The sequence below is a fragment of the Trichomycterus rosablanca genome, chromosome 14 (assembly GCF_030014385.1).
Source record: "Trichomycterus rosablanca isolate fTriRos1 chromosome 14, fTriRos1.hap1, whole genome shotgun sequence".
Lineage (NCBI taxonomy): Eukaryota > Metazoa > Chordata > Actinopteri > Siluriformes > Trichomycteridae > Trichomycterus > Trichomycterus rosablanca.
In genome coordinates, this window is record NC_086001.1 from 29,152,183 (window position 1) to 29,179,230 (window position 27,048).

Below are 27,048 nucleotides of genomic sequence, written 5' to 3' on the forward strand. Positions count from 1 at the left end.
GTTGGTCCAGTTTGCTCATGTTCTTGTTTGTTCATTCCTAGAAGTCTAGTTCATGTTTAGATTAGCATTAACATTTAGTTTAGCCTTTAGCTTAGTTCATGTGTGTTTAGTTTAGTACTTAGCTTAGCAGTCAGCATAGGTCGTGTGTTTGTGTTTGGTTTTGTGTATATTAGGCTTTTCTTTTGTTACTATTAAGTATCTTTTTGTAAAACATCTCTGTGTGTCCGCCCCCTCTTGTCCAGTCTAGCCCTAAAAGCGTTAAGCCGTTTAGCTACCTAGCTAACCATCAAAAATTAAGTTCTCCTTTAACCTTAACTTTTTACTTAACAAACTATATTTATGTACATAAATGCCATTCAGATGTTAGAAGTGTGTTAATAACGTGAAATAATAGATAATATGTAATATCTTACCATGTTTTTTATTGTAAGGTGATGAAGTATCTCAGATATTCAAATTCTCGTGCACGTCAAAGTTGTTTGTGCACATGTGCAGTTTTGACCATATGACCCAACATAATAATTTATATTACACTTTAAGCAGCTTACTTTCATTATTATGTACAATTTACTAAGTTCATTTTTTCAGTGTAGTGTGTAAAACATGCTGCTAATAATAATACAAATAATAATAACTGTTAATATTATAATAATAACTGTCTTATTCACATTAGAACGATGCCAAAGTCCTACAAAGGAAATGGAGCTGGAAGAGCAGACCTACAGTTCTGATATATGGTCTGAAGATTGAGTGTGGATATCTTTGGAAATAACGAACGAGGTAAATATAGTATCCATTAAAGACCTAGAAGAACCATCTGAAGATTTAACCTCAAACAGAGAGACACATTATGGATTTGTTTGAGCCAAACCAGTTTAAAAAGTGAAATCTTTACTTTATCTTTACTCCCTACCTGAGAGGAGAGGACATACCGTTTACAAATTTACATCCTGCAATGCTCTGTATTTATTTACAATACAAAATAAGCCCAACCCACTTCGGACACACATCACAGTGACTGTTCTCCATCATGGACCGATTCGTCATCTAAAATCAGAGACATGGTTTACTCCAGCAAGCAACAGACGCAGAGGAAAAATTGGGAGAACATGAAGTTCATGGAGTTAGCCAGGAGTACCACAGACAACCAAGAACACCACCAATTGAAGAGATGGTGTAAATACAAACATCATGAAAACAATTGCCACAGAATTAAGAAAATCCATCCAGATACATGACAACATTCTGATGGAATTGTACCTCACACTGCAAGTTATGAATGAGTAAGACCAGTTTGTTCAGTACACTGGGTTACACAGAAACAGGGATTAGCATCTTGTACACCTGTACTACTGTACTTAGATGCAACAGGAGGTGTGGCGCCTACAATACCTAAACAAAATTGAAGAATCCTGTATTACTCCCTTACCTTACCTGGAAAAGATCGAGATGCTTCTCCTCTATCAACTCCCCCACTAACATTTTTAAAACAGTTGGTGCTTAAATTGTCCAGGTATACCAGCCTCAGAGTTCATAATGTGGAGACTGATTACAGCTGAGCTTTGATGCAGGCTGGTATTTTGGTATTTAACAGAGAGCACATTGATGTGTACCTGGATAGAACATATGCAGTTACCAAGAAGTGCAAGTCATGGGCAGAAATAAAGTCATTTACAATTTTGCATCTTCACTCTGCTCATATTATCAAGGCAGTTGTTTCTGTTATTGCACAGTAGAATATTGACCGTGGACTTAAAGATTTCTCCACCTATATTTTACCAGACTGCAGAACACTCTTGTTTTGGAGGAAGGCTGTGAGAGTTTTAGGCACTTCAGTACTGTTTTGTTGGCAAAGCAGCTGTCTTGAAATTCTCAAGGACCTTACACTCAAGGAAAGATCACAACTCCTTGGGTATTATACAGATGATGACAAGCCAGAAGTCTGAGATGATGCAAAGAAGAAGTTAAAACCACAGTGGATTTAAAAGACAATGATGAAGACAATGCCTGTCATTGTCCTGAAAGTTCTTTTGGACAATAATTTTGGAATCTTTCATCTGTGAAGTGGGACAATGCTAGGGGATAAAAGAACAGATGATGACCTTACTTCAGGTCAAACAAGAGACATGAACTGTCATGTTGAGAATTGGTTTGGCATAACAAAAACATCCATTCTTCAAAATGGAAAGTTGATCTACACTTTGCGACACACAAGACTTTGTGACACTGTGGCCCCATGAACTGTTGAATGGTGAAGTCAGTTTATAATTACAGTGGGGCCAAAAAGTATTTAGTCAGCCACTGATTGTGCAAGTTCTCCTACTTAGAAAGATGAGAGAGGTCTGTACTTTTCATCATAGGTACACTTCAACTATGAGAGACAAAATGAGAAAAAAAAAATCCAGGAAATCACATTGTAGGATTTTTAAAGAATTTTTTTGTAAATTATGGTGGAAAATAAGTATTTGGTCAATAACAAAAGTTCAACTCAATACTTTGTAACATAACCTTTGTTGGCAATGACAGAGGTCAAACGTTTCCTGTAAGTCTTCACCAGGTTTGCACACACTGTAGCTGGTATTTTGGCCCATTCCTCCATGCAGATCTCCTCTAGAGCAGTGATGTTTTGGGGCTGTCACTGGGCAACACAGACACCACAAATTTTCTATGGGGTTGAGGTCTGGAGACTAGCTAGGCCACTCCAGCACCTTGAAATGCTTTTTACGGAGCCACTCCTTCGTTGCCGAGCGGTGTATTTGGGATCATTGTCATGCTGGAAGACCCAGCCACATTTCATCTTCAATGCTCTCACTGATGGGTTTTGGCTTAAAATATCACGATACATGGCCCCGTTCATTCTTCCCTTAACACAGATCAGTCGTCCAGTCCCCTTTGCAGAAAAACAGCCCCAAAGCATGATGTTTCCACCCCCATGCTTCACAGTAGGTATGGTGTTCTTGGGATGTTTTTCTTCCTCCAAACAGGACGAGTTGAGTTTTTACCAAAAAGTTCCATTTTGGTTTCATCTGACCACATGATATTCTCCCAATCCTCTTCTGGATCATCCATATGCTCTCTGGCAAACTTCAGACAGGCCTGGACATGTACTGGCTTAAGCAGGGGGACACGCCTGGCACTGCAGGATTTGAGTCCCTCTCGGCGTAGTGTGTTACTGATAGTTGGCTTTTGTACTTTGGTCCCAGCTCTCTGCAGAGTCCTATCAGGTCCCTCCGTGTAGTTCTGGGATTTTTGCTCACCATTCTTATGATCATTTTGACCCCACAGGATGAGATCTTGACCCCAAGGAAGATTATCAACGGTCTTGTATGTCTTCCATTTTCTTACAATTGCTCCCACAGTTGAACCTGCTTGCCTATTGTAGATTCACTCTTCCCAGCCTGGTGCAGGTCTACAATTTTCTTACTGGTGTCCTTCGACAGCTCTTTGGTCTTGGCCATGGTTGAGTTTGGAGTAACGAGTGGAGGACAGAAGAGCTTCTTAAAGAAGAAGTTACAGGTCTGTGAGAGCCAGAAATCTTGCTTGGTTGACTTGGGTGACCAAATACTTATTTTCCACCCTAATTTACAAATAAATTCTTTAAAAATCCTACAATGTGATTTCCTGGATTTTTTTTTCTCATTTTGTCTCTCATAGTTGAAGTGTACCTATGATTAAAATTACAGACCTCTCTCATCTTTCTAAGTAGGAGAACTTGCACAATCAGTGGCTGACTAAATACTTTTTGGCCCCACTGTATATATACTGTATATATATATTAGTTAGTAGCTGTGAAATAATCTCTTTTCCCTTTCCCAATAGAAAAACAAAGAAGAGGAAATGTCCTCACCTACAAGTCTAGGAGCATCAGATCTCCTTGAAAACTCCATGCCACAATCTGACCCACCTTGTGAAATGACTATAAACTTTGAAGATTTTGACAGCCCATTACTGACACCTCCAACAGCTACACCCTCAGCATCAATCTCCTTGCCCAGTGCACCATCCACTTCATCTGATGCATCCTCTGATATTTCAGAGGAGAAAAAAGGGAACAACCAGCAAAGACATAAAAGAAAAAGAGACTCCTCTGAGGACTTTAGCTTAAAAAACATTACAGAGATGCTTAATAAGTGACGGGCAGAAAGAGATGAGCAGTTTGAGAAAGTCCTGAAAAGTAATGATAGTTTTTCTCATTATGTCCAGCATGTAGCTGATTTCATGCGGTCCCTACCCCCAGAGGTGTGCTGCGACTTTAAATTTAAATTGCAGAATCTCATGTTTGAGACAGAAAAACAAGTCCTGACCAGCAAACCTACGTGAAGTGAGCTTTAGTCGTTTTGCACACTTGGGTGGCATTCATAAGCTGTTCTGAATGTTAATTTGCACTAACTGTTCAAATGTTATACACTTTGATGGGTACAAAAATTAAATTCGGTAAATGTTTGAAAGGTTTTATTTATGTTAGATTACAGTTGAACGGATGTACATTGTACAACATTACTTACTTTTGTTCTTTAAATAAATATGACCTTGGAAGCAAATTTTGTCTCTTACATTTCTAAATTATAAGCAATATTTAGCAAAATTTACATAAAACATTTAAGAATAATCTAAGATTCTTGGTGTAAGTGTATAGCTTTGACAGGTTACATTGAATTTTTTTCACTCTTGATTAAGTGCACCTTTGTTGATGATGGCATCCTGCCAGGGCACAGATCCATGGGCTGAACAGAAGAATTGTGCCAAGGTATTTCGTGTGCCAATGGCTGCTCTGCTAGCTCGGGTACCTGACAATCTTCCTGGGTCCTGAAGGTTGTTGTCCCCCTCTATCAGTCTCCTCCACTCTCCAGGCTGTGTGTTTCCAGATGCAGTAGGTATGTCTGCAAAATTTGGTGGAATGTATGATGTGGAGAGTGTGTTGGTTGCATCAGTGCATGTCAGGTAATTATACAGTGCAACACATGCTTTCACAATGTCCACTGCTTTTTTTAGGAGCTCACTCAATTGGCCGCCCAAGTATTCGTCACCTTGCAGCCAAAATTCCAAATGCGTTTTCAATAACTCGTCATGCCCGAGAATGCCTGTAATTGTAAATTCTTTGCTCCTTTGTTAAACAGGATCCTGTGAAATGTAAAACGATAAATGACATTCATAAATATAGCTAGTATACCTGCAACACCAACATAACATGAGTATATAAAATTACCACTGCTTTTGTGCAATTACTTGGAAATATGTTAATTCAAGTATATGATAAAACAACTGTACTACTTAAACAATATATAGACTTGTGTAAAGCTGTAGTGTCCTATTGGTGAACATGACAAATGAAATATTTAGATTTTAGTACTTACCTGGATAAGGACGCATAAGGTTGACATGCAAAGGGAAAGCTGCATCCCCCACAAACACATATGGGAAGGTGACCTGGCAACCAGTCAAGGGAGATGAAGTTGGCAGTCCTAATTTTCCTTGCAAGAGTTTTGATCCAAATTCACTCTCTTGAAAAACTCCTCCATCACTCTCTCACCCATAAGCACCAACATCCACCATTGTAAATGTATACCTGGCATTACATGCTGCCAACAGCACAATGGAATGCGTGCCTTTGTAATTAAAGTAATCGCTACCAGCTCCTGGGGGGGCTCATATGTACACATGCTTGCCGTCAACTGATCCAACACAACTGGGGTAATTCCATAAACTCCAAAACTCTTGGGCTAAATCCGCCCACTGTGTCGGCTTTGGAAACTCCACAAAATCTTCAAGAGCATGCCAAATAGCTTTGCACAATGCAGATACGACAGCACGTACGGTCAATGGACCCAGTTTGTAGCTTTCTGCGGCACTTTGCTGAGTGCTACCACTGGCAAGAATTCGTAAAGTCATGGCAAGTCTTTCTGCCAAGTCTACCGGGGATCTATGCGTTCTTGCATATTTTACGTGGGGAGTAAGTCGGCTCAGTAAGCTGTCAAACCGACTTGCACACATCCTGAAATAAGAAAAGTGCGTCTCCTCGTCAATGTATCTAATTGGTTTCACCAACATTATAAACTCTCCATCGTCAACCCTCGATCTGTTCAAAGGTCTCACGTACCACCTGCACCTTTCTCTTTTCTTCTTATAAAGACAAAGCAGCAAAAACAGTTCTTCCTCTGCTTCTTCTTCTAGCATGTTTTTATACGCCTCCAACACCTCGCACGTCGCCATTTTCGGTAGTCATGGAAACCTAACATTCACAGCTGTGGAGCAGACGCGACAGGCAAAGCAAAACCGCTAGAAGTATGCCAGCTTGTAAGCTCGCGAAGGCGCTTTCGTCTTCGTGCGACGTTCGCGAACTTAATTTCGCTGGAAGTATACTGAGGGCTTTACATTAACTTGTAAATGATTATATTTGCAAGTGGATGTATAAATGAATCCAAAAGAAGTTTATAATCTTTGCAAATAGTGTGAAGTGTTGAGAGGCCGACACGCGTTGCACGTGTGGATGCATATTGCTATAAGCGAATAATAACACAATGCACTATTTTTTGTACTGTTTATACAATTATACTGTTGAATCTATACTTATTTGAATATGACTTTGTTCAGAGTAACTAAATACATCTTTCTAATGTTAGTTGGTAATGTTGAAAGCAAGCCATTTTGTTTGGTTACTATTTTAGCTTAGAATTTAAAGTAAAATATTATTCTTAACCCTTTAATAATTTTCTCTGTATCTATGAAATAATGTTTAACCAGGAATGGTCATAAGCTTGTGTTAATTTACCATCACATCAAAGTGAGTGTTTTTCGTTATATAACGTATGAGACAATAGTAAGAGTTTGTAAAAGGGACAAACACAGACTATATTGAGTGTCAAGATGTGTGAATGTAACTGCACAGTGTATGTTATTGTAAAATCTGATGTGTTAATGTTACTTAACACAATGCAAAAAGCTTTGAACTACAATACATTTGGGGAAAATGTACTAGTGCAGAGATTATGTTAGAAGAGACTGTTTAATAAAGACTTGTGAGGCATTTGTGAAGCTGTGACTCCTCGTGTCTCATTTATTTCACCCTGTTTACAGGTGATATAATCTGTTTACACTGACCTGAGCTCGATGGTGACCTGTGGCTCAGAAGTACAATCCAGAACAGAGGAAACTTCTAGACCTCAAACCGACCATGAGGTAAAACTAAACACGGTGTTATTACCTGAGAGTAATTCAGGATCTGTGGCACTGTAATAAGCACTAAATATCTAATATTACAGGTGGATGTGGAGAGCGGCCATATAGAAATAAGGAATGTTCCTGCTTTATTGTGAGTACTGCAGCAGTTTTAGAGCAATATGAACTTATTTTAATGACGTTATTTATTAATAAATAAACGATACACTCCTGTTTACACAGTCACTACTGCAGAATGAAGGGAATCAAAAACTTCACCCATAAACTAGCAGCACTGCGTCGAGCCTTCGATGTAAGTCAATTTCCCTCCATAGGTGCGTCCATTCCCTCACTCCCAGCATCTCTTAATTACTTATTTACTTTAATATCTCTATTTCGGTTCCTTTAGATCAATTTCAGTCACCCTCCGAACTACAGTTACATCTGTGTGGTGGGAAGAATGACTTTACTCGTACTGGTGGCTGCAAAAAAGAGGGTAACACGACTCTCCTAGGATCTGCACGTCTTCCACTGAAGGTACGACCGGCTGATACAGATGCTGGAGAATCAGACTAATCGGATGTGGGCTGAAGTGGAGCTGGTGCAGATAGCGACTACACCAAGGAGATTGTTTGAGCAGCTAAGCATCAGTCAGAACCACAGTCCTACCATTCTAATAGAAAATCTATTTTCCTTCTACTCACAGATCCAGCATGTCAACTTTATGGACATCGTCTTTGTTGGTGCTGCTGGGAATTATGGGAAGAGCCAGAGCCTCTTAGATTACCTCAGTAAGAGAGTCTGTACTTCAAAGAGTCTCGAATGAATCTGTGCTGCACTACAAGTGTAGTCAAACACACCTATGTTGTTTAGTTGACGCAGTACCGGAGACGAAGGCTCTTCTGGACCGGCTGATTGCTCTCATCTATTCGTGTGTTACACCCAGATGGACTGAACTGCAGTACACGGAGCGTTATTTATTCCATCTACAGGTGCGTGTTCTTTACACCACAAATGATCTGGAATAAACCTGTTTGCCAGTAACCTGTCATTTCTTCTTTTTCTCTCTCAGAGTGAGATGCTGAGCTTCTAGCACCTGATTTTGTTCCTGAATCTTCTTATTTTGGTGCTGATTTGAATTGAAATATTTGAACATGTGTGTGGTGTCTGTGTTAATGCCGTTTAATAAACATCTAAATATTTTGTTTGGCTAGAACCCGTGATCTGATGAATTATTATTATTTTTGTTGTTATTTATTTAATTTTATAGGTCCAGTATATTTTCAGACATTCTACACTCATCGAGCACTTTATTAGGAACACCTATCTGGTACCTGCATTATTTGATTATAAGCTAAACCTACCATACATAAACACTGTGGGTATACAATTACTGACTGTACCACATCTGATGCTGTGAAGTGCTCTGTGTATAAATGAGTGTAGCAGGTGCAGCAGTGTTGTTGGGATTTTATAGGTCTCTTGTGATTAGGAACGCGACCCCTGTTAGCGCTGTTTGAAACAACAATGCTGCTGGCATTAATATGACTTTGGAGTGTGTATGCGGGAATTCATGCCCATGGCTGTGAGGATCAGAATACCATCACCGGTTGCCGAGTTGTGGTTTACGGCCCAGATTAAGGGTCCGACAGTGAACCCTCAACCTTCTTGTCAACGGTACCAGAAAAGGTCGCTTGACCAATGAGCCACGACAGGGGGGCACGCAAAGAATCAATCTTCTCTAACAAGGCTTCCGAGCTTTTAATAACGGGGGAAAAAAACACCTTCACTTGTTTTGTCCCCCATGGCCTTCCATACTTTATTTTGCCAACTCCCCAAATGGTGTACATGGATCAAAATCACATTTCAAATGACCAGAAGTCATCTTCAGTTAAATAAAAAAGAAATAATAAATCACAGATTCTTGTTTTATTGCATAAATACTAAATAAATAATAATAATAAATATTAATAGCAGAAGTATCACTAGTAATATTGCTATAAATAAACAGTTGTGCTGAGTTGGTCTCATTTGATTCACATTAAAGCAGCAGCTGTGTGACGTCACAGTACAGGTCTATAAGGTGGGGGTGAGACGGGCGGCGGGTCACTTGTGTTCTGACCCTCACAGCGTTCACAGCGTTTTTCTTTCTCTCAGATAAAACCATCTTTTACTGCAGTATTTCACAACATGAAGGCTTTCCTGTCGCATCTCTCTGCAGGACTGAGCGAGGTGAACCTGCGCCCCCTGCTGTTCGTGGCCGGAGCCGCAACCGCCACCGCAGGAGCTTATTATCTGTATAAGAGGTTCACTGGTGGGCGGCGGGGGGAGGTGAAGGAGGATGCGGGGGTCCAGACTGATCCTGGTCCTGAAGGTTACGGAGGTGGAAACACACACACAAGTAATAAAACAGCTTCTAATAATACTCTATTCATTTACTTAGTATTTAGTTGCTATTTTGACTGTAGTGATTTTATTGATCATTATGATTAATTCTCATGTTCTTATTTATATTAGATTCATTATTTACATTAAATACTATTTATACAAATTATCTTTATAATAATCTGGGCTTTATACCAGGTCAGATTAGAAAGAAATCCTCCTCAAGCTGGAATCCTGCATTATTGTTATTAAGATATATACTTTTTCGGTCATATATACATATGCAGGTGTACAGTACAATGAAATTCTTTCTTCGCATATCCCAGCTTGTTTGGAAGTTGGGGTCAAAGCGCAGGATCAGCCATTGTACGGCGCCCCTGGAACAGACAGGGTGGAGGGCCTTGCTCATTTGGATTTGAACAACCAATCTTCCGGTTGATAGCCCAAAGCTTTACCCACAAGGCTATCACTGTCCCCATATTAGTTATAATATAAAGAGAACAAGCCAATGTCAGTACAAAAATGCAATTTTACCTAGAAAGCTATTATTTTAGTATCTGATTTATTCTTATTTTAGTCCCTGATATCTTCTTATTTTAATCCCTGATTTCTTCTTATTTTAGTCATAAAAATGAATTATTATTATTTATTATAAATTATTATTATTAATAATAATTATTTTTGTCATTATTATTATTATTATTATTATGAACAGTAAACAATGCAATTTTACCAATAAGGTTTTGATCTATCAGCTATTATTTATTATTATTTATTATTATTATCACCCAAACCCTGATTGAAAAAAAGCTATAATTATTTTTACACGTGAATTGATTAGACGAGCTCATTAATATTTTTAATAATTTAAAATTTGAATGTAAATAAAGGAAATGTGTTTGTACTTTATATCTCTTCAGATGTTTTAGACTCCCACACTGATGGGGTTCACACAGATGAACAGATCTCGGACACGTACCAGGTAAATAATCTGAACTAAAACATTTCAGTCATTCTGACTCCCACTGTTGGATTCAATTTTGCTCTTGTTTGTTTTTTGGAAAATCAGATCAATCCTCAACACCACAGAGAAGTTCAGCCTTCACACTTGACGCTGCGTTTGTCTTATAGCCGATGGCACGACAGACGTACTGCGGTATCCCCATTCATCTCTGTTTATCTCTTTGTTTATCTAAAAGTAATAATGTGTGTAGAGAGTCTTAACTTGTGTACTCGTATTCCACAGATGATCCGTGTCAGACGGCACTACACACTGCAGATACGTGGGGCGGTGTCACAGTCGTGGTGGGTTCTCACCAACGACTTCTATAAAGCCACAGATGAGGTAGAAGCTCCTCCAGTCGTGTTCATTACACACCTTACGGTCCTGTTCTTGTGTGAAGACTCGTGTGATTCTCTTCTTACAGGGTCTTCAATGCTTCTGCTCAGCACACAGGGTGACACTTGGTAAAATATCCAACACTATAATTCTGGAAGGTCTATTAAACATGACTGGACGTGTTTTAATCACTTTGTCTTTTTAGCACATTGACGGACGTCTGGCTCGGGTAGCATCTTACATTTTCACTAAACGCCATGCCACTGTATCATCCTGGGGTGTTCAGGTGAGCTTCATACAGATCTGATTTTGTTATTGCATTATATTGATGATTAATTGATGATTGAATGAAACGATGTTCTACAGGCTGAAGACACTTTTTGGTCAAGCCAAGGCGTTCTCATTAGTGACAATCGTTGTGTCGTTACGGTTCCCTGTGGCTCAGAAGTCGTGCTGTACAATCCAGAACCCAGGGCTCCTCACCAGCCAGAGGAAACTTCCAGACCTCAGACCGGCCCTGAGGTAAAATTAAACATGGTGTTATTACCTGAGTGTAATTCAGGATCTGTGGGACTGTAATAAGCACTAAATATCTAATATTACAGGTGGATGTGGAGAGCGGCCATATAGAAATAAGGAATGTTCCTGCTTTATTGTGAGTACTGCAACAGTTTTAGAGCAATATGAACATATTTTAATGACGTTATTTATTAATAAATAAATGATACACTCCTGTTTACACAGTCACTACTGCAAAATGAAAGGAATCAAAAACTTCACCCATAAACTAGCAGCACTGCGTCAAGCCTTTAATGTAAGTCAATTTTCCCTCCATAGGTGCGTCCATTCCCTCACTCCCAGCATCTCTTACTTCCTTATTTACTTTAATATCTCTGTTTTGGTTCCTTTAGATCGTTTTCAGTCACCCTCCGAACTACAGTTACATCTGCGTGGTGGGAAGAATGACTTTACTCGTACTGGTGGCTGCAAAAAAGAGGGTAACACGACAGCAAAACATGTATCAAATAATTCAAGCGCTGTACGAATGATTTAACAACGTCTTGAGCGTTTCTCTCCTAGGATCTGCGCGTCTTCCAGCGAAGGTACGACCGGCTGATACAGATGCTGGAGAATCAGACTAATCGGATGTGGGCTGAAGTGGAGCTGGTGCAGATCGGGGTGAGTTTGACTCTGAAACTGAAACTGGCACCATATTTACTGATATATTTGTTGACTGCCGGATCCCACCGATGCGGTTACCCATAGCGACTACGGCATCAGTCAGAACTACAGTCCGACCATTCTAAAAGAAAATCTATTTTCCTTCTACTTGCAGATCCAGCACATCAACTTTATGGACATCGTCTTTGAGCTGGTGCTGCTGGGAATTCTGGGAAGAGCGAGGGTGCATCAGATCATCTCAGTAAGAGAGTCTGTGCTCTATAGAGTCTAGAATTAATCTGTGCTGCACTACAAGTGTAGTCAAACACACCTATACATTGTTTAGTTGATGCAGTACCGGAGACGAAGGCTCTTTCTGGACCGGCTGATTGCTCTCATCTGTTCGTGCGTTACACCCAGATGGATTGAACGTCAGGAGACAGAGCATTATTTATTCCATCTTCAGGTGTGTGTTTTTTTTTTCACCACAAATGATTTTGAACTAGTAATCTGTTATTTATTAACAGCCCCCTGATGTTGTTTCTCTTCTCTCAGACTGAGATGCTGAGCTTCCTGGATGAAATCTTCACTCTGGACGAGTCTTTGTATGCAGAACCTGAAGCCCTGGCTGCTGCACTGGAGACGCTTTTATGGCGGAGCCTCCGACGGTTTCATGAAAGGCTGGAAACAGATGACATCTAAAGGCCAACCTTGATTGGAACCTTTATTTAAGTGTTAGGAATGCAGGTCTGGTGGTTGACGTGTTGTTAATGTGTGTTAACAGTTCACAGGTGCATCAGGACCCAAGACATGGGCGACATGTAAAGATACCACTAATGTGGAAACATGTATCGGGATCTCAGAGAGACGTGCTGCCATTAAGACGCCGTCTTTATATCAAGACAACGCCCGGATGACTTTGTGGACCAGATCCAGATGTGTAAAAATGTTCTGTAAAAATGTAATAAAAAGAAGAAACTCTGATTGGCACATTCTCTGGCGTCTTTATTCGTCTTTATTTCACTGATTGCTATAAAAAGTTGGGACGGAGGCAGAATAAGAGTGAAAGGTTTATAGAAGATTAAAGATACAGTTGCTCTCCATGCTGCTCTTTATTTTGAGGGAATCTGAGTTGTGAGATTTGGGAACAAACTAGGAACTGGAATGTGGACACAATACAGAGGAAATAAATGTGTCCAGAAGCTGTACATGGCAAATAAACCAATTTACTACTCCAATGTTTACTTACACTTATCACAGTTCTCGTAATTAAGGGTTAAGGGCTTCACTCAGGGACCCAACAGTGACAATCCACCAATGGTGTGGCTTGAACCAGCAACCTTTTGATTGCTATCCCAGTACCTTAACCACCAATACCAAGTTCACACTACACCACTGTGTTCAGATCTCTTTTCAGTTCACAATTTAGTTCTACAATTACTGACTGTAGTCCACCTAGTCAATGGTCACATTGAAAAACAAAGCAGGTATTATTTAGGTGGTGGATCATTCTCAGCACTGCAGTGACACTGACATGGTGTGTTAGTGTAAAACAATTTATGATAGTGTAAAAGAATAAAGAAAATGAAGTAATTAAAAGTGAGTGAGGTGAAACTGTAATCAGGTAGTATAGAGAAGTCTGTACCGTTTACCTCAGCTGCCTCAGGACTAGGGTGGCCAGATTCAGAGTAACAAAAAGGAGGACAGTACACCCCAAAAAGCCGGACATTACACCAAAAAGACGGATGTCATATTAGGAACAGGGGGACATGATACTGCAACATACAGAATGAATCCAGAACCCATATAACAGAGTTTTTGACCAATTTAAGCAAGAATTCTACATCAAATTACTGTTTTACTCACTAAATGTTGTGTCTACTTTTTATATTTAAGTCCGTTTCTCGCTGCCTCCAAAAGTTTACTATTTGGCATTTTCACCGCGTTCCTGATCATGAAAGCTGAGTGATGGACTCAGGTAGCGGTGTTTACAGGACAGAGAGGGCGGGCGAAATTCAACCACCCAATCACAAACTAGAATTTAGAGGGCGGACCTTCTCCGATTGGCCAGTGGTAGCTCTATAAGGAGTCAAATGAGGCTATTAAACCAATGAAATACAAAGCATTTGTTCTGACATGTACCTGAGCCAATGGTAAATAATATTGATCAAAAATGAAACCAGTTCACTCCAAAAGGAGGATTTTAAGTGTCCGTCCTAGCGTTGCGTGAATGGAGGACTGGCAGCTGAAAAGCCGGACTGTCTGGCCTAAAACCGTAACATCTGGCCACCCTACTCAGGACACGTCTCAATTTGTGCATGCTTTGAGTTATTTCTCCTGCTAAAAATTTTAAATTGATTTAAAGTTTAGAGTAGAATTATGTACAAAGATTTACAGAGAATAGATGAACTGGGTAGTTAGCTCAGTTGGTTAGAGCGTGGTGCTAATAACACCAAGGCCATGGGTTCGGTTAAGGTGACTCTAAACTAGCACAAGCAATTGTGATGCTCTGTTGTACTGCACATGCGCTGAATGCTACCATCCTGAAACTGCTAATGTTTCCCAATCTTGGACCTCACACCGGGCCCCAAATAAAAGCATTAAGGTCCCACCGAGATTTGAACTCGGATCGCTGGATTCAGAGTCCAGAGTGCTAACCATTACACCATGGAACCCTGACACCATATAAACTAAACGTAATGATTCGCCATTTGCTGAGTAAATAAAGCAAAACCACAACTTCAGACTTTACTTTTACATCTCAAGTGATTTAAACTTACGTGATTTATATAATTGACTGAAATCAGTTGACAAAACTGAGGTAATTTAGAAGTTTTAAACACTAAATAAAAGTGATTTTAGTTAAACATTGCCACCCAAGTATCAAAATCACAACAAAACGTTCCACTGTTGGAAAATTGCACTAAGTTCAGGATGCAGTTGGCCCGTCCCTCCCTGTCGCTCTGAAGCAGATGATTTAATGTTTGTGCACCTTTTCAGGAGATCACAAGTCACTAATGATCACACAGAAGTCACTTGATTTTTAATACTGTTTGTTTTTTAAAATTAGATGTCCAACAAGCTCATGTAAGGTGTCCAAATAATTTTTGCACACACACACACATACACAATACACACACATATGCTTCCACATTCACATGTTTTTGCTGTATGTGTTATGTAGATAATATTTAGGTGATTTGATGTATTTTTGACATTTTATTATTATTTAAGTGAAGCTTTTTACAAGTTTAGGGGTTTTGCATTTTGCTTCACTGTATGTATGGTGCATCATTAAACTGTTATACTGTACATTATTTATTCTATTTTGTATTAGATGAGATGATTTGTCTCTGTATTTTTAAATGACAGCTAATGATAGTGATCCGACTCTTTTAAGTATTTTGTATAACATAAAAAGTTGACTTCATCAAAAAGAATCGACTCCTTCAGCTTCTAACGGCTCATTGTTGACTACTATCAACTTAGTGAATCGACTCTTTCGAGTCTATTCCTGTCGTTCGACTTAAAGAACCGGATTAAAGAATCGACTCATTTGATTCATTTGAACGCGCAGACTCACTCGCTCTCCCGCTGTGAGCTTCTCAAACTGAACTGCATCTTTCTGTACATGAGGAAGAATCTATGTAGAGATCTCAAATAACATGAACCTGAAGGTGTGAACTTACATTGTAGAAAAGAAAAACAAGCCAGTAGCAGCAGTGAGCACATTAAACCATTTACAGAAGGGTCATTAAGTTTGGCTAATTGAAATAATGGCATGTTTCTGACCTGAATGAGAGGGGCATTAAAAAGATCTCACACTTGTCAGAGACAACGTTTGAAGCCCAGGTTAATAGGACCTGCTAGTTAGAGAAGGATCACTTGTTTGTTAGTTTAAGTCCAAAAGTGAGTGTGGCCCGTACGAGGATCGAACATGCGACCTTGGCATTATTAGCACCACGCTCTAACCAACTGAGCTAACCGGCCAGTTCATCTGTTCTCTTTAGATCTTTGTACATAATTCTACACTAACCCCATTCAACTAGCTGAAACGGACTTCAATAATACACATCTAAGAGGTTTTGTGGGTTCTTATATGTGTGAACCAGGGATGGACTGGCCATCGGGAGGGTCGGGAGTTTTCCCGGTGGGCCGCTCTGTATGTGGGCCACTGAGAGGGAGTGAAAAATAAATTCTGTTTTAATATTCCTGAATAATAATCCTGAAGTGTGCATTGGCCCACCACAGTATCCTCACTGCATGTCCATTGGCCAATCACAGAAATGTCCCTCCCCCAGGATAAACCGCAATCACAACCACCGGTACAAAAACTATGAATGAGTGCGAGATAGAGAAAGGGTCGAAAAAGCGTAAAGGAGGTGCAGAAAAAGCCCGTGATTAAAAAACAGAAAAAGCTGCAAGCAGATGCAGAAAGTGCAGGAAACTGGACAACCTGTTTGGCAGTGAGGAACTACAGCATAGCCAAAGAGCAGAAAAGGAAAAGTTAGTGTTCAGTGACTCTGCTTCGTTAGTAACGCCGTTTAAGAAGAGACTGTGGGCCCATCTCAAATGTCGCCTATGCCCTACTTAGGGTACTTCCTAACAGTACAAAACATTTCTTTTAACAGTCGCTGAATGATTAATAAGTAGTTATCTAAGCTACTGTTGAATACCAGGGGCTTTAAACCTGCCGTTTTAAGGACGATTCTTGTGAAAGTTCTATGATATCATGTCCAACATAGTGCACTACATAGGGCGGTGGATATAATTTGAGATGGTACCATTAGTCTCTGCTCCTCAGAAAAAATAAACACTATCGTGTCCTCTATAATACAGAAAAGGAAAATGCAGTTGTTCAGGAAATTTTTTTGAGTGATTATGTGCATAGCTCACATGGTTAATTTCCCTTGTCAACATATAAAGTATTTATTTCTTTGCTCATCGGAGCAATGCACTAATTTGGAACAAACGTGAATCACGTGTAAATAAAAGTGTGAAAAAAGCATATTTACCAGTGTAAAAAGTTTAATGAAAGAAAGGTTTAATTTTATTTCTTGCGGTTTAATGAGACAGGATGGGGAAATCCAATAGAACCATTTAAGAAATTGTAATTTTTATGTGTGTGATAGATGGATAGAACTATTAATCCCAAAGGAAAGTGTTGGAAATATATATATTTGTTTGTTGTTATTTTTTTATTATTTTAATTTTTAATATAGTGAGTTATTAACTTTAGTGGTAAGATAGATGAAAACTATTAATATCAATCATCTAACATTAGGGGGTGATATGTGTGGCGCAATGTGCTTGTAGTGGGCTGGTCAAGAAAAAAGTCCAGGGCTGAATTTTGTTCCCAGTCCAGCCCTGGTGTGAACTATCTACACTATATATTTCTTAAAGTTCATGACTGAGCTTAATGCCACCAACCAGTGACTGGAGCAGATACGACTCAGGTCCTGCACACAGTAAGTAGTGCTGATACACAGTACCAGCCTGCACACCAGAGGGGCTCCAAACATCAAGTTTTCACTCATTAAATCATGTAGTTTGTGAACTTTGTGGATTGAATGTAGGATTTGTACGTGTAGATTCTGGGTTTTAGGAAGTTCAGCTACTGTGGTCGGTGTACCTTTGGTAATTCGTTTTTCATCTCAAATCCCAAAGTTGAAAAACAAGAAAGGGTCATTCCTAGCATTCGGTGCCATTTGAGTCCCCATGACGTAATATGGTATATTTTGTGTAAAAATAGGCTAATACTTATTTCTATAAGCTTGTCTTACATGATTAACCCCCGTCCACCATAGAAAACAATGAAGTGTTCCCAGGATTATTTAATAAAAAAAAAAAAAACACTCTGATTTCAGTGCAAGTAGGCTTAACTGCCATGTCCCCAATCATGTTTTCTCAAATTCATTTACAAATTTAAGTAATAAAAATCAAACAAATTCTACATTTTTCATTATTGTTGTATAGCCTTATTTATAATATCTCTCACCAAATGTTATATTTTGTTATTAATAAATTTTTAATATTTAAAGTCTTTAAAATAAATTATGTCCCTGAGTCAACTGTCCCCCCCTGTTACTGTGATGGAAAATTTGTCTGGACATGCCCCCTGACTCTTCCTCTAGTCACATGACTACCAGGAAGTAGCATACATTTTTGGAGGGAAATCATCCACAAAAAAACAGAGTAGGTATCATACTTTATTCATTCTTTTTTCAATGTTTTAGAAAGGTTTACTGATGCGGTAAAGCATAACATGTCCACTCTGTTATGCTAATTTATAATGGAAAGTTATACATTTTTGTAATTTAAAACATATGGTTAATTAACAGGTTAAAAATCTTTGTCTGTGTTCGCCATGAACTAGCTTGCTGTATATCACATGAGCAGTATTGCTAACTTTAGCATAAAATGTCCCTCCTGTTACTGTCCACCCTGTTACTGTTTTGCACAGTAACAGGGTGGACACATAGTAATAGTGTGAAAGTAAGATGAAGTATTAGTATTTATTATTAATTTAATATGAATTTATTTGTTGAAAAAGATTAGTTAAATGGGATGCATATATTTGTCAGGGAATGGCACCATTGTCTGCTGCAGAAAAGCAGAGGCGCTACAGGGCACATCGTGATGCAGACCCTGAAAAAAGGCAGAGATACCTTAGTAAAGAGAAGGAGAGGTGGATAAAGGACAGAGATGAAGGTAGAAAAAAAGAAGTGTCAGACCTCCGTGAAAGAGAGAAGAGAGCACAGAGAAAGAAATGGCGAGAAAGGAAAAGAAAGCAGAGTATATAAGTATTTGAAGTAAATAAGTATTTGATCCCCTACCAACCAGCAAGAATTCTGACCCCCACAGATCTCACCCGGTGGGGTAAGAATGATTCTGAGAAAGGTGAGGTCAGCCCAGAATTACACGGGAGGAGTTTTTGCATGGAGCTCCAGAGTGAGGGCAATTGACTGTGATCTTGTATTTCTTCCATTTTCGAATGATCGCACCAACAGTGGTCTCTTTCTCACCAAGCTTCTTGCTGATGGTCTTGTAGCCCATTCCAGCCTTGTGCAGGTCTACAATCTTTTCCCTGACATCCTTTGATAGCTCCTTGGTCTTGCCCATGGTGGTCGAGAGATTTGAATGGAAGAAACTGATTCTGTGACAGGTGTTTTTTATACAGGGACAGAAATAATTTGTGTGCCTCATGGGCACATAACTCGTCTGTGGGGGTCAGAATTCTTGCTGGTTGGTAGGGGATCAAATACTTATTTCCCTTAATTAAATACAAATTAATTTATAACCTTTATTTAATGTTTTTTTTCTGGATTTTTTTTTTAGATTCTGTCTCTCACAGTTGAAGTGTACCTAGTCAAGTCAAGTCAAGTCAACTTTATTTATGTAGCGCTTTTTACAATATACATTGTCTCAAAGCAACTTTACAAAATCCAGGACCAACAGATACAAAAACCCCTGTTGAGCAAGCCGAGGGCGACTGTGGCAAGGAAAAACTCCCTGAAAATTACAGGAAGAAACCTTGAGAGGAACCAGACTCAACAGGGCCCATCCTTCTTGGGTGGTCTGGAGGATACTTTAAATAAATACACGATTTACACAAATCATACAAACACAGAATTGAATGATCTAAAAGTCATACAGTGGTAATAAATAGATAAATAAACAATTAAATAATAATAGAGTTGTTATCCGCTCTAGTCTTCAATAAAGTCTGTAGTGATTTCTTGTCATTGCAATTACTCCAGACCCGTCACATCTGACAGGAGCAGCATCGTTGTCCCAGCAGTCTCGACTTTAATCCTTAACCTCGGCGGGTAAACAGGTTTCCATCAGAATGCCCTCGGGGTAAAACAACAGAGAATGTAGTTAATAATGTACAATGCTAGTTGACAAACAGTTTTACAGAGAGTTTTAGACTCCGGCAGCCCTAATTATTACAGCATAACTAAAAGGGAGAGCGAGCAGGTAACAAGGTCATGAAGGCTTTCACAGGACATCAGCGCCCACCTCTCCTACCCAAACCAGAGTGATTGGACAAGAGAGGCAGAACGACAGCGACCCAACATCCCTGATCACCACAAGTTTCTATGACCAAGAACCCCCAAGCTCTGTGCCTTTGTCTATATTAATCAAAAGCCTGAGAAAATAAATATGTTTTCAGTCTAGACTTGAACATTGAGACTGTGTCCGAATACCGAACAGAGGCAGGAAGATTATTCCAAAGTTGTGGAGCTTTGTAAGAAAATGCTCTTCCACCAGCTTTGGTCTTTTTAATTTTAGGAACTATAAGTAACCCTGCATCTTGTGAACGAAGTGGACGTGCTGGGTTGTAGTAATTAATAAGCTCACTCAGATACTGTGGAGCCAGACCATGTAGCGCTTTATAGGTTAGTAAAAGTATTTTGTAATCAATGCGAAATTTAACTGGCAGCCAGTGTAGAGATGATAGAACAGGAGTGATATGATCAAATTTTTTAGTTCTAGTTAGCACTCGAGCTGCTGCATTTTGAACTAACTGGAGTTTGTTTAAGGATCTACCAGAGCATCCAGTTAGAAGAGCATTACAATAATCTAACCGAGAAGTTATAAACGCATGGATCAGTTTTTCGGCGTCATTAACAGATAGTATATTTCTTATTTTAGAGATATTACGCAAATGATAGAAAGCAACTCTAGTAATATTATTAATGTGTGTATCAAAGGAGAGATCTGAATCTATTGTGACACCTAAGTTTTTTACATCTGGGCTGGGAGTAACAGAGAACGTGTTTAAGTTTAGCACCAGGTTAGACAACTTGTCTCTTGCAGCTTTAGAGCCAACAAGTAAAACCTCAGTTTTATCTGAATTAAGTAAAAGAAAATTACACGACATCCAGTTTTTTATGTCGTTTACACAATCTTCTATCTTACTGATTGTGTCGGTATCATTTGGTTTGGCTGATATATACAGCTGAGTGTCATCTGCATAGCAGTGAAAGTTTATGCCATGTTTATGAATAATTTCACCTAGTGGAAGCATATAGAGTGTAAATAATAGCGGTCCAAGTACCGACCCCTGTGGAACACCACACTTTACTTTTGTAGTTTCTGAGCATTTATTATTTACATAAACGAATTGAGAGCGGTCAGTCAAATATGATTGAAACCAAGAGAGTGCGAGTCCTTTAACACCTACTGTATTTTCTAGCCTCTCCAGTAAAATGTTATGATCGACCGTATCAAACGCTGCACTAAGATCTAATAGAACAAGAAAAGAGACACATCCATTATCAGAAGACATTAACAACTCGTTAACTACTCTAATTAATGCGGTTTCGGTACTATGGTTGGGTCTAAATCCTGATTGAAATTTTTCATGAATACAATTTTCATTCAAATAAGAACATAGCTGTTTGGAAACGACTTTTTCTAATATCTTTGAGACAAAAGGAAGGTTTGAAATTGGCCTATAATTAGATAAAACATGTGGATCAAGATTAGGTTTTTTAATCAGGGGTTTAATAACAGCACTTTTAAACAATTTAGGTACATACCCAAGGCTAAGGGATGCATTGATTAATGTAAGCAGGGGCTCTACAATAGCTGGGAGTAAATCTTTAAGTAAACGAGTTGGAACAGGATCGAGTATACACGATGATGACTTCGATGATTTAATCAACACAGTTAGTTCATTTTGGGAGATTGGATTAAAGGAATTTAGTTGGATTAACTCGTTACTATTATCACCAATGCTGCTCGGAGTGAGTCCATACTTAACATTGGCAAGTGACACACTCTGACTCTGAAGTCGTATTTTTTCTATCTTGTCATTAAAGAATTTTAAAAAATCATGGCTGGTACAGTCAGGCGGTATATTAGATTCAGTTTCATTAACGTTTTTAGTTAATTTGGACACTGTCTCAAAAAGGAATCTAGGATTGTTTTTATTTTTCTCTATTAGGGATGAATAATATACAGATTTAGCTTTTATAAGTGCATGTTTATACTCAGTTAGAGCATCTTTCCAAGCAATCTTATACACCTCCAGTGTAGTGTGACGCCACTTACGTTCTAATTTCCGTGCTGCTTGTTTAAGTGCGCATGTGTGGTCATTGTACCATGGAGCAAGTTTTTTCTCCCTAATCAGTTTAGTTTTGAGTGGGGCTACGTTATCTAAGGTTGTGCGCAGTACGGTCTCTAGGTTTTGAGTTGCCTGATCTAGTTCTTTAGGTTCTGATGCTGATATATTTGGTAATTCTGGTAGGCAGTTTATGAACGCTGCTGCAGTTGCAGATGTAATAGTGCGCTTACATTTAAAACGGTGTGGTTGCTGTATATTATTGGACAGGGACACTTCATATATTAGTAGAGAGTGATCAGAGATTAAGTCATTCTGTGGTACAATTTCCAGGTTGTCTATGTTTATACCATAAGTAAGTATTAAATCTAAGGTATGTTTACAGCAGTGAGTGGGTCCCGTTACATTTTGGGTGATGCCTAAGGATTCTAAAATAGAGTCAAACGCAATTTTGAGTGGATTACACTTATCCTCATAATGAATATTAAAGTCACCAACAATTAAAGCTTTCTTAGTTGATAAAACTAATTTAGAAAGAAAATCGGCAAATTCGTTAAGAAATTCTGAGTAAGGACCAGGGGGTCGATAAACAGTAACCAGTTTAAACATACTATTTTTATCAGATGAACATTTATTGGTTATGTCAGAGATAAGAACTTCAAACGAGTTTGTTATGGGAGTTGATTTTACAGTAAGACCTATGTCTTTATCATAAATTGTGGCTATTCCTCCACCACGACCGCTAAGACGTGGCTTATGTTCATAACTGTAACCCGGAGGAGATGCTTCATTTAAACTTAGATACTCATCAGGTCTAGCCCAGGTCTCGGTTAAACACAGGGCACTAAGACAATTATCTGTAATTATTTCATTTACAATTACTGTTTTGCATGCAAGTGACCTGATGTTTAGAAGTCCTAACTTTAGTTTAACTTTACTAGGGTTTTCATGATGCTCATTTAGATTAATTTTAATTAAGTTATTATGACATACTTTTTGATTTTGTTTTGGCTTACACCTGCCACGGTAAACAGACACAGTCTCAATGGTTTGTGACCTAAGGATTCCAGGTGACGTCCGATGGCGACTCGCAGACAGTCGGTTAGGCCTGTTAGTCTGCTGCCTGGTCTTGGCTCTGGATAGTCATTTAACACTATCTGCCGCTACACTAACGCGGTGGTAAAGCCTGTCACCTATGCTGCAAGAAATGCGAGCAGCACCCTCCCACGTGGGGTGGACACCATCCCGCTTCAAAAGACCAGGCCTTCCCTCAAAGGTGGACCAGTTATCTACAAAATCAATGCAGTTTTCTGAGCACCATTTAGACATCCAGCGGTTCAGCGACAACAACCTGCTGTAGGTTTCGCCACTGGGTCGAATCGGTAAGGGGCCAGAGCACACTACTGCCTCAGACATCGACCTAGCTAACTCACACACCTCTTTAACATTACTCTTAGTAACCTCAGACTGCCGTAAACGAACATCATTAGTGCCGACGTGGATAACAATCTTCGAAAATCTACGATTAGCATTAGCCAGCACTTTCAGGTTTGCTCTGATGTCAGGCGCCCTGGCCCCCGGAATACAAGTGACTATGGTTGCTGGTGTCTCTATGGGGGTTGCAATACGCACGTGTCGGAGCTGAGAATCTCCTATAACCAGAGGATTATAATCTCCTATAATCACAGTTTGTCCGTTGGGTAGAGAGCAACTGAGTAGAGCATTTGTAAAGCTCCTACTGGTACCCCCAATGCCTCTATCCCTGACTGAGGCTGGGTACTTAGCACTTCTGTTTTGAAATGCAGCTTCTCCTCTACTAACAAGAATCGACTTGGCTTGGTCGGTAATGGTACTGGGCCATAAAGCAGGGTCGTTGATCGTTTCACACCAGGAGTTGGGGTCCTTGCCCTCCTCATTTGAAAAACGACACTCACACGATGCAGCTGGCTGGTCTGATTGTGGGTCTGACACACCTGCAACTTTCCTTTCATGGTCTTTCTGCTGCTGGTCTGTGGTAGCCTGGCAGGGCTGGCATTCCTGCTCTGCACCTGACTGGGTCTGCAAAGGTACATAGTCACTGACAGGTGACACTAAGTCAGTGGTGATCACATCTTCATTGCTAGAACTCTGATCACTGCTAACATTAACAATACTTGTCTCACTCATATCCAGCGGTTTCTCAAAGAAGTTTGAGATCAAAGGAACGCTTTTAAGGAAATCTGCCTGATTTGCTTCCTTAATCTTTTTTGCTTTTCTTTTTGAGGCACCACTTTTTTGTTTGGGATCCATGTTATTAATGGCAAGTGTTTCTTAAGATGCAAATATAGAAGCTTGTCTTGCAAATTCCTATTCCTATCCAATACTTACTATGTTGTTTCTATGTTGTATGTTCAGGAAAAAAATACAATCACAACATTGTAGAACCAGATACAATATGTAATAAAAAAAGGCTGACCTATAACTATTTAGCTATAAATTGTTGTTATTGTAAATGTATTGTATGTATGTACTAATATTATAAAGCTTACACTTCTACTATTATCAATAATGTAATACGCAAATAACAATAAGCTTTTAAAAAAGCTGTGAGTTGCTAGTTAGCAACGTTACACTAGCCTTGAAAAAGGCTTTGAACCTTTCAAAGTTTAATATATTATATATAGTAATATAATATTATATCATGTAATATAATATAATATAATATAATATAATATAATATAATATAATATAATATAATATAATATATAAGCCTTTGAAAAGACTATGAAAAGAATGTAACAGAATATATGCAATATAGTATAGTATAATATAATATACAAATATTTATATATATTATAAAATAATATAATGCAGTATAAAGGGCAATGAGCCTTTAAAAAGGCTGTTGGTTGCTGATCTGGTAATAGCAAGGTAAAAGTTGTAGTAAAAGCACAGAGCAAGTTCGCAAGCTGAACTGTCTGAATGTGAGGAGTTTTGATACTGGCAGGGGGTTTTATATACAGTAGATCTCGCATATTCACTTGTAAGTTCTCGCAACACCTGATTGGCTCAGCCCCCGTGGGAATTTAGGGCAATGTAACACTTTTTCACCACTGAGTGAGAGAGTGGGGGAGGTGCAGCCACTATCTACTACAAAAAATGCTGTTTTGTGTGTGTGTGTGTGTGTGTGTGTGTGTGTGTGTGTGCGAGAGAGAGAGAGGCATGGAATGGGAGACAGGGGGAAGGTTTTGAGTATATTAAAAATGCTGTGTTAATGATATTAAATCAAGTTTAATTATTGTCGAGACCCCTTCACACTGCCTTGAAACATGTCAAGTCATGTCAAACTGTCATTGAATAGTCATTGAATAACAAGCTGAATAAAATATGTTTTCCAATAAATAATCCTCAGGTTTGTCTCTGCGCTTAAGAGAAATTGAACATAATAATTTTGAAACAATACAAATTCAGAAACATTAAGTAAGGGCCTGAATCGCATATTTGCAACAAAACGTCTGTTATGAAATATGGTAGCTTGCCTGGCAATTTGTAGGTCCCTAGAAAGTCAAGGAGCCATGGTAAACGACTTCTATGGAAGTCAAGGGCCCCATAGCAGGGGCCCTCGTGATCAAGGGCCCTCTAATGGTATGCCCTGCTCTTCTCTAGGGCCCCCTGGTAGGGGCTCTCATAACCCCCTCTTTCCTAGGACCCCTAATAGCCAGAAGTCGAAGTCAGAGCAGTGCCACAACGCCTCATCCATTTTCATAAGGGGCCCAAAAGCATGGCTAGGGCCCAAAAGCATGGCTAGGGGCCCCAAAAGCATGGCTAGGGGCCCCAAAAGCATGGCTAGGGCCCCCAAGAGGCCCTGGGGTCAAAGTCCCTAATAGTCAGAGGATCCTTAAAATGGAGGGCCCTCGGAAATAAAAATATATTGTATCATAAATGTTGATGGGGATCGCAAAATGTTTTGGGCCAGGGCCCCCCCCGGGGCCCCCTGACCTCAAGGGCCCCTGGGCGCTGGCCCCACTGGCCCGGTCAGTAATCCAGCCATGGGTGTAATTATTAACCTTTGTGCTCAATTATTCTTTTGTGGTTCCATCAGTGGTGTATAAAGTACCTGAAGGCCATACTTGAGTAAAAGTACAAGTATCTTACCAGAAATTTACTTTGATAGAAGTAAAAGTCACCTTTTAGAATATTACTTGAGTAAAAGTCTAAAAGTATCTGATGTTTAATGTACTTAAGTATCAAAAGTAATTTGATATTAAATGTACTTAAGTATTAAAAGTAGAAGTAAAAGTAAATGCTGTTAGTATAAATGGAAGCGCTCATTTTAAATATAAAGATTGTTCTTTTAAGCCTGTAAACCACCTTAACAATTAACCTGTTTTCTTCCTTTCATCTGAACATGCTTTGTGCTAATTCATGATCATAATCAACTGTTGACATCACCTGTTTGAAATCATGACATTATTTAGTTTTTTTTTTTTAACTCATTACTAGCCCTAAATGTTCCTGTTCCAACGTTTTTAGAATGTGAGTCGATGTAAATGTAAGAAACACTGCATCTATTTTATTTGCATTTTCTATACTGTCCCATTTTTTTTATTTGGGTAATATATTTCAATAACAAAAAAATAATTCTGGCATAATTAATCTAAAGCAAAACTCAAAAGAGTTTAACAAAACGTGTGTCACTTTTATCCCCTTAATGATCTGTTCAACCATTAATTTAAATCAAAATATTTGAGTAAAATAAGCTGTATTTAAATCATCTTTTTTGGGCTGTATCTACTCACTGTATGGCATGTGTTAAACTGAAAAAAAATATTGGTATTCTTACTTTAACAAAACACCATTTCTAACTTGAAGCCAACAGCTGAAAAATCATGAATAATAAGTTGTATAAGTTGAGTTCTTGTTGAGATGATTACAGGGTTAAAGACGTGCTGCATGT

General features: G+C 39.0%; 1 non-coding gene and 1 pseudogene across 1 annotated transcript; one reads left to right on the plus strand and one right to left on the minus strand.

Annotated features, from left to right (window-relative positions):
- LOC134327143 (zinc finger protein 850-like) overlaps positions 1-27,048 on the plus strand; it is an 82,161-nt pseudogene that overhangs the window by 5,118 nt on the left and 49,995 nt on the right.
- Positions 14,644-14,715, minus strand: trnaq-cug (transfer RNA glutamine (anticodon CUG)). The gene has a single exon. It is a non-coding gene; the product is annotated as a tRNA-Gln (tRNA).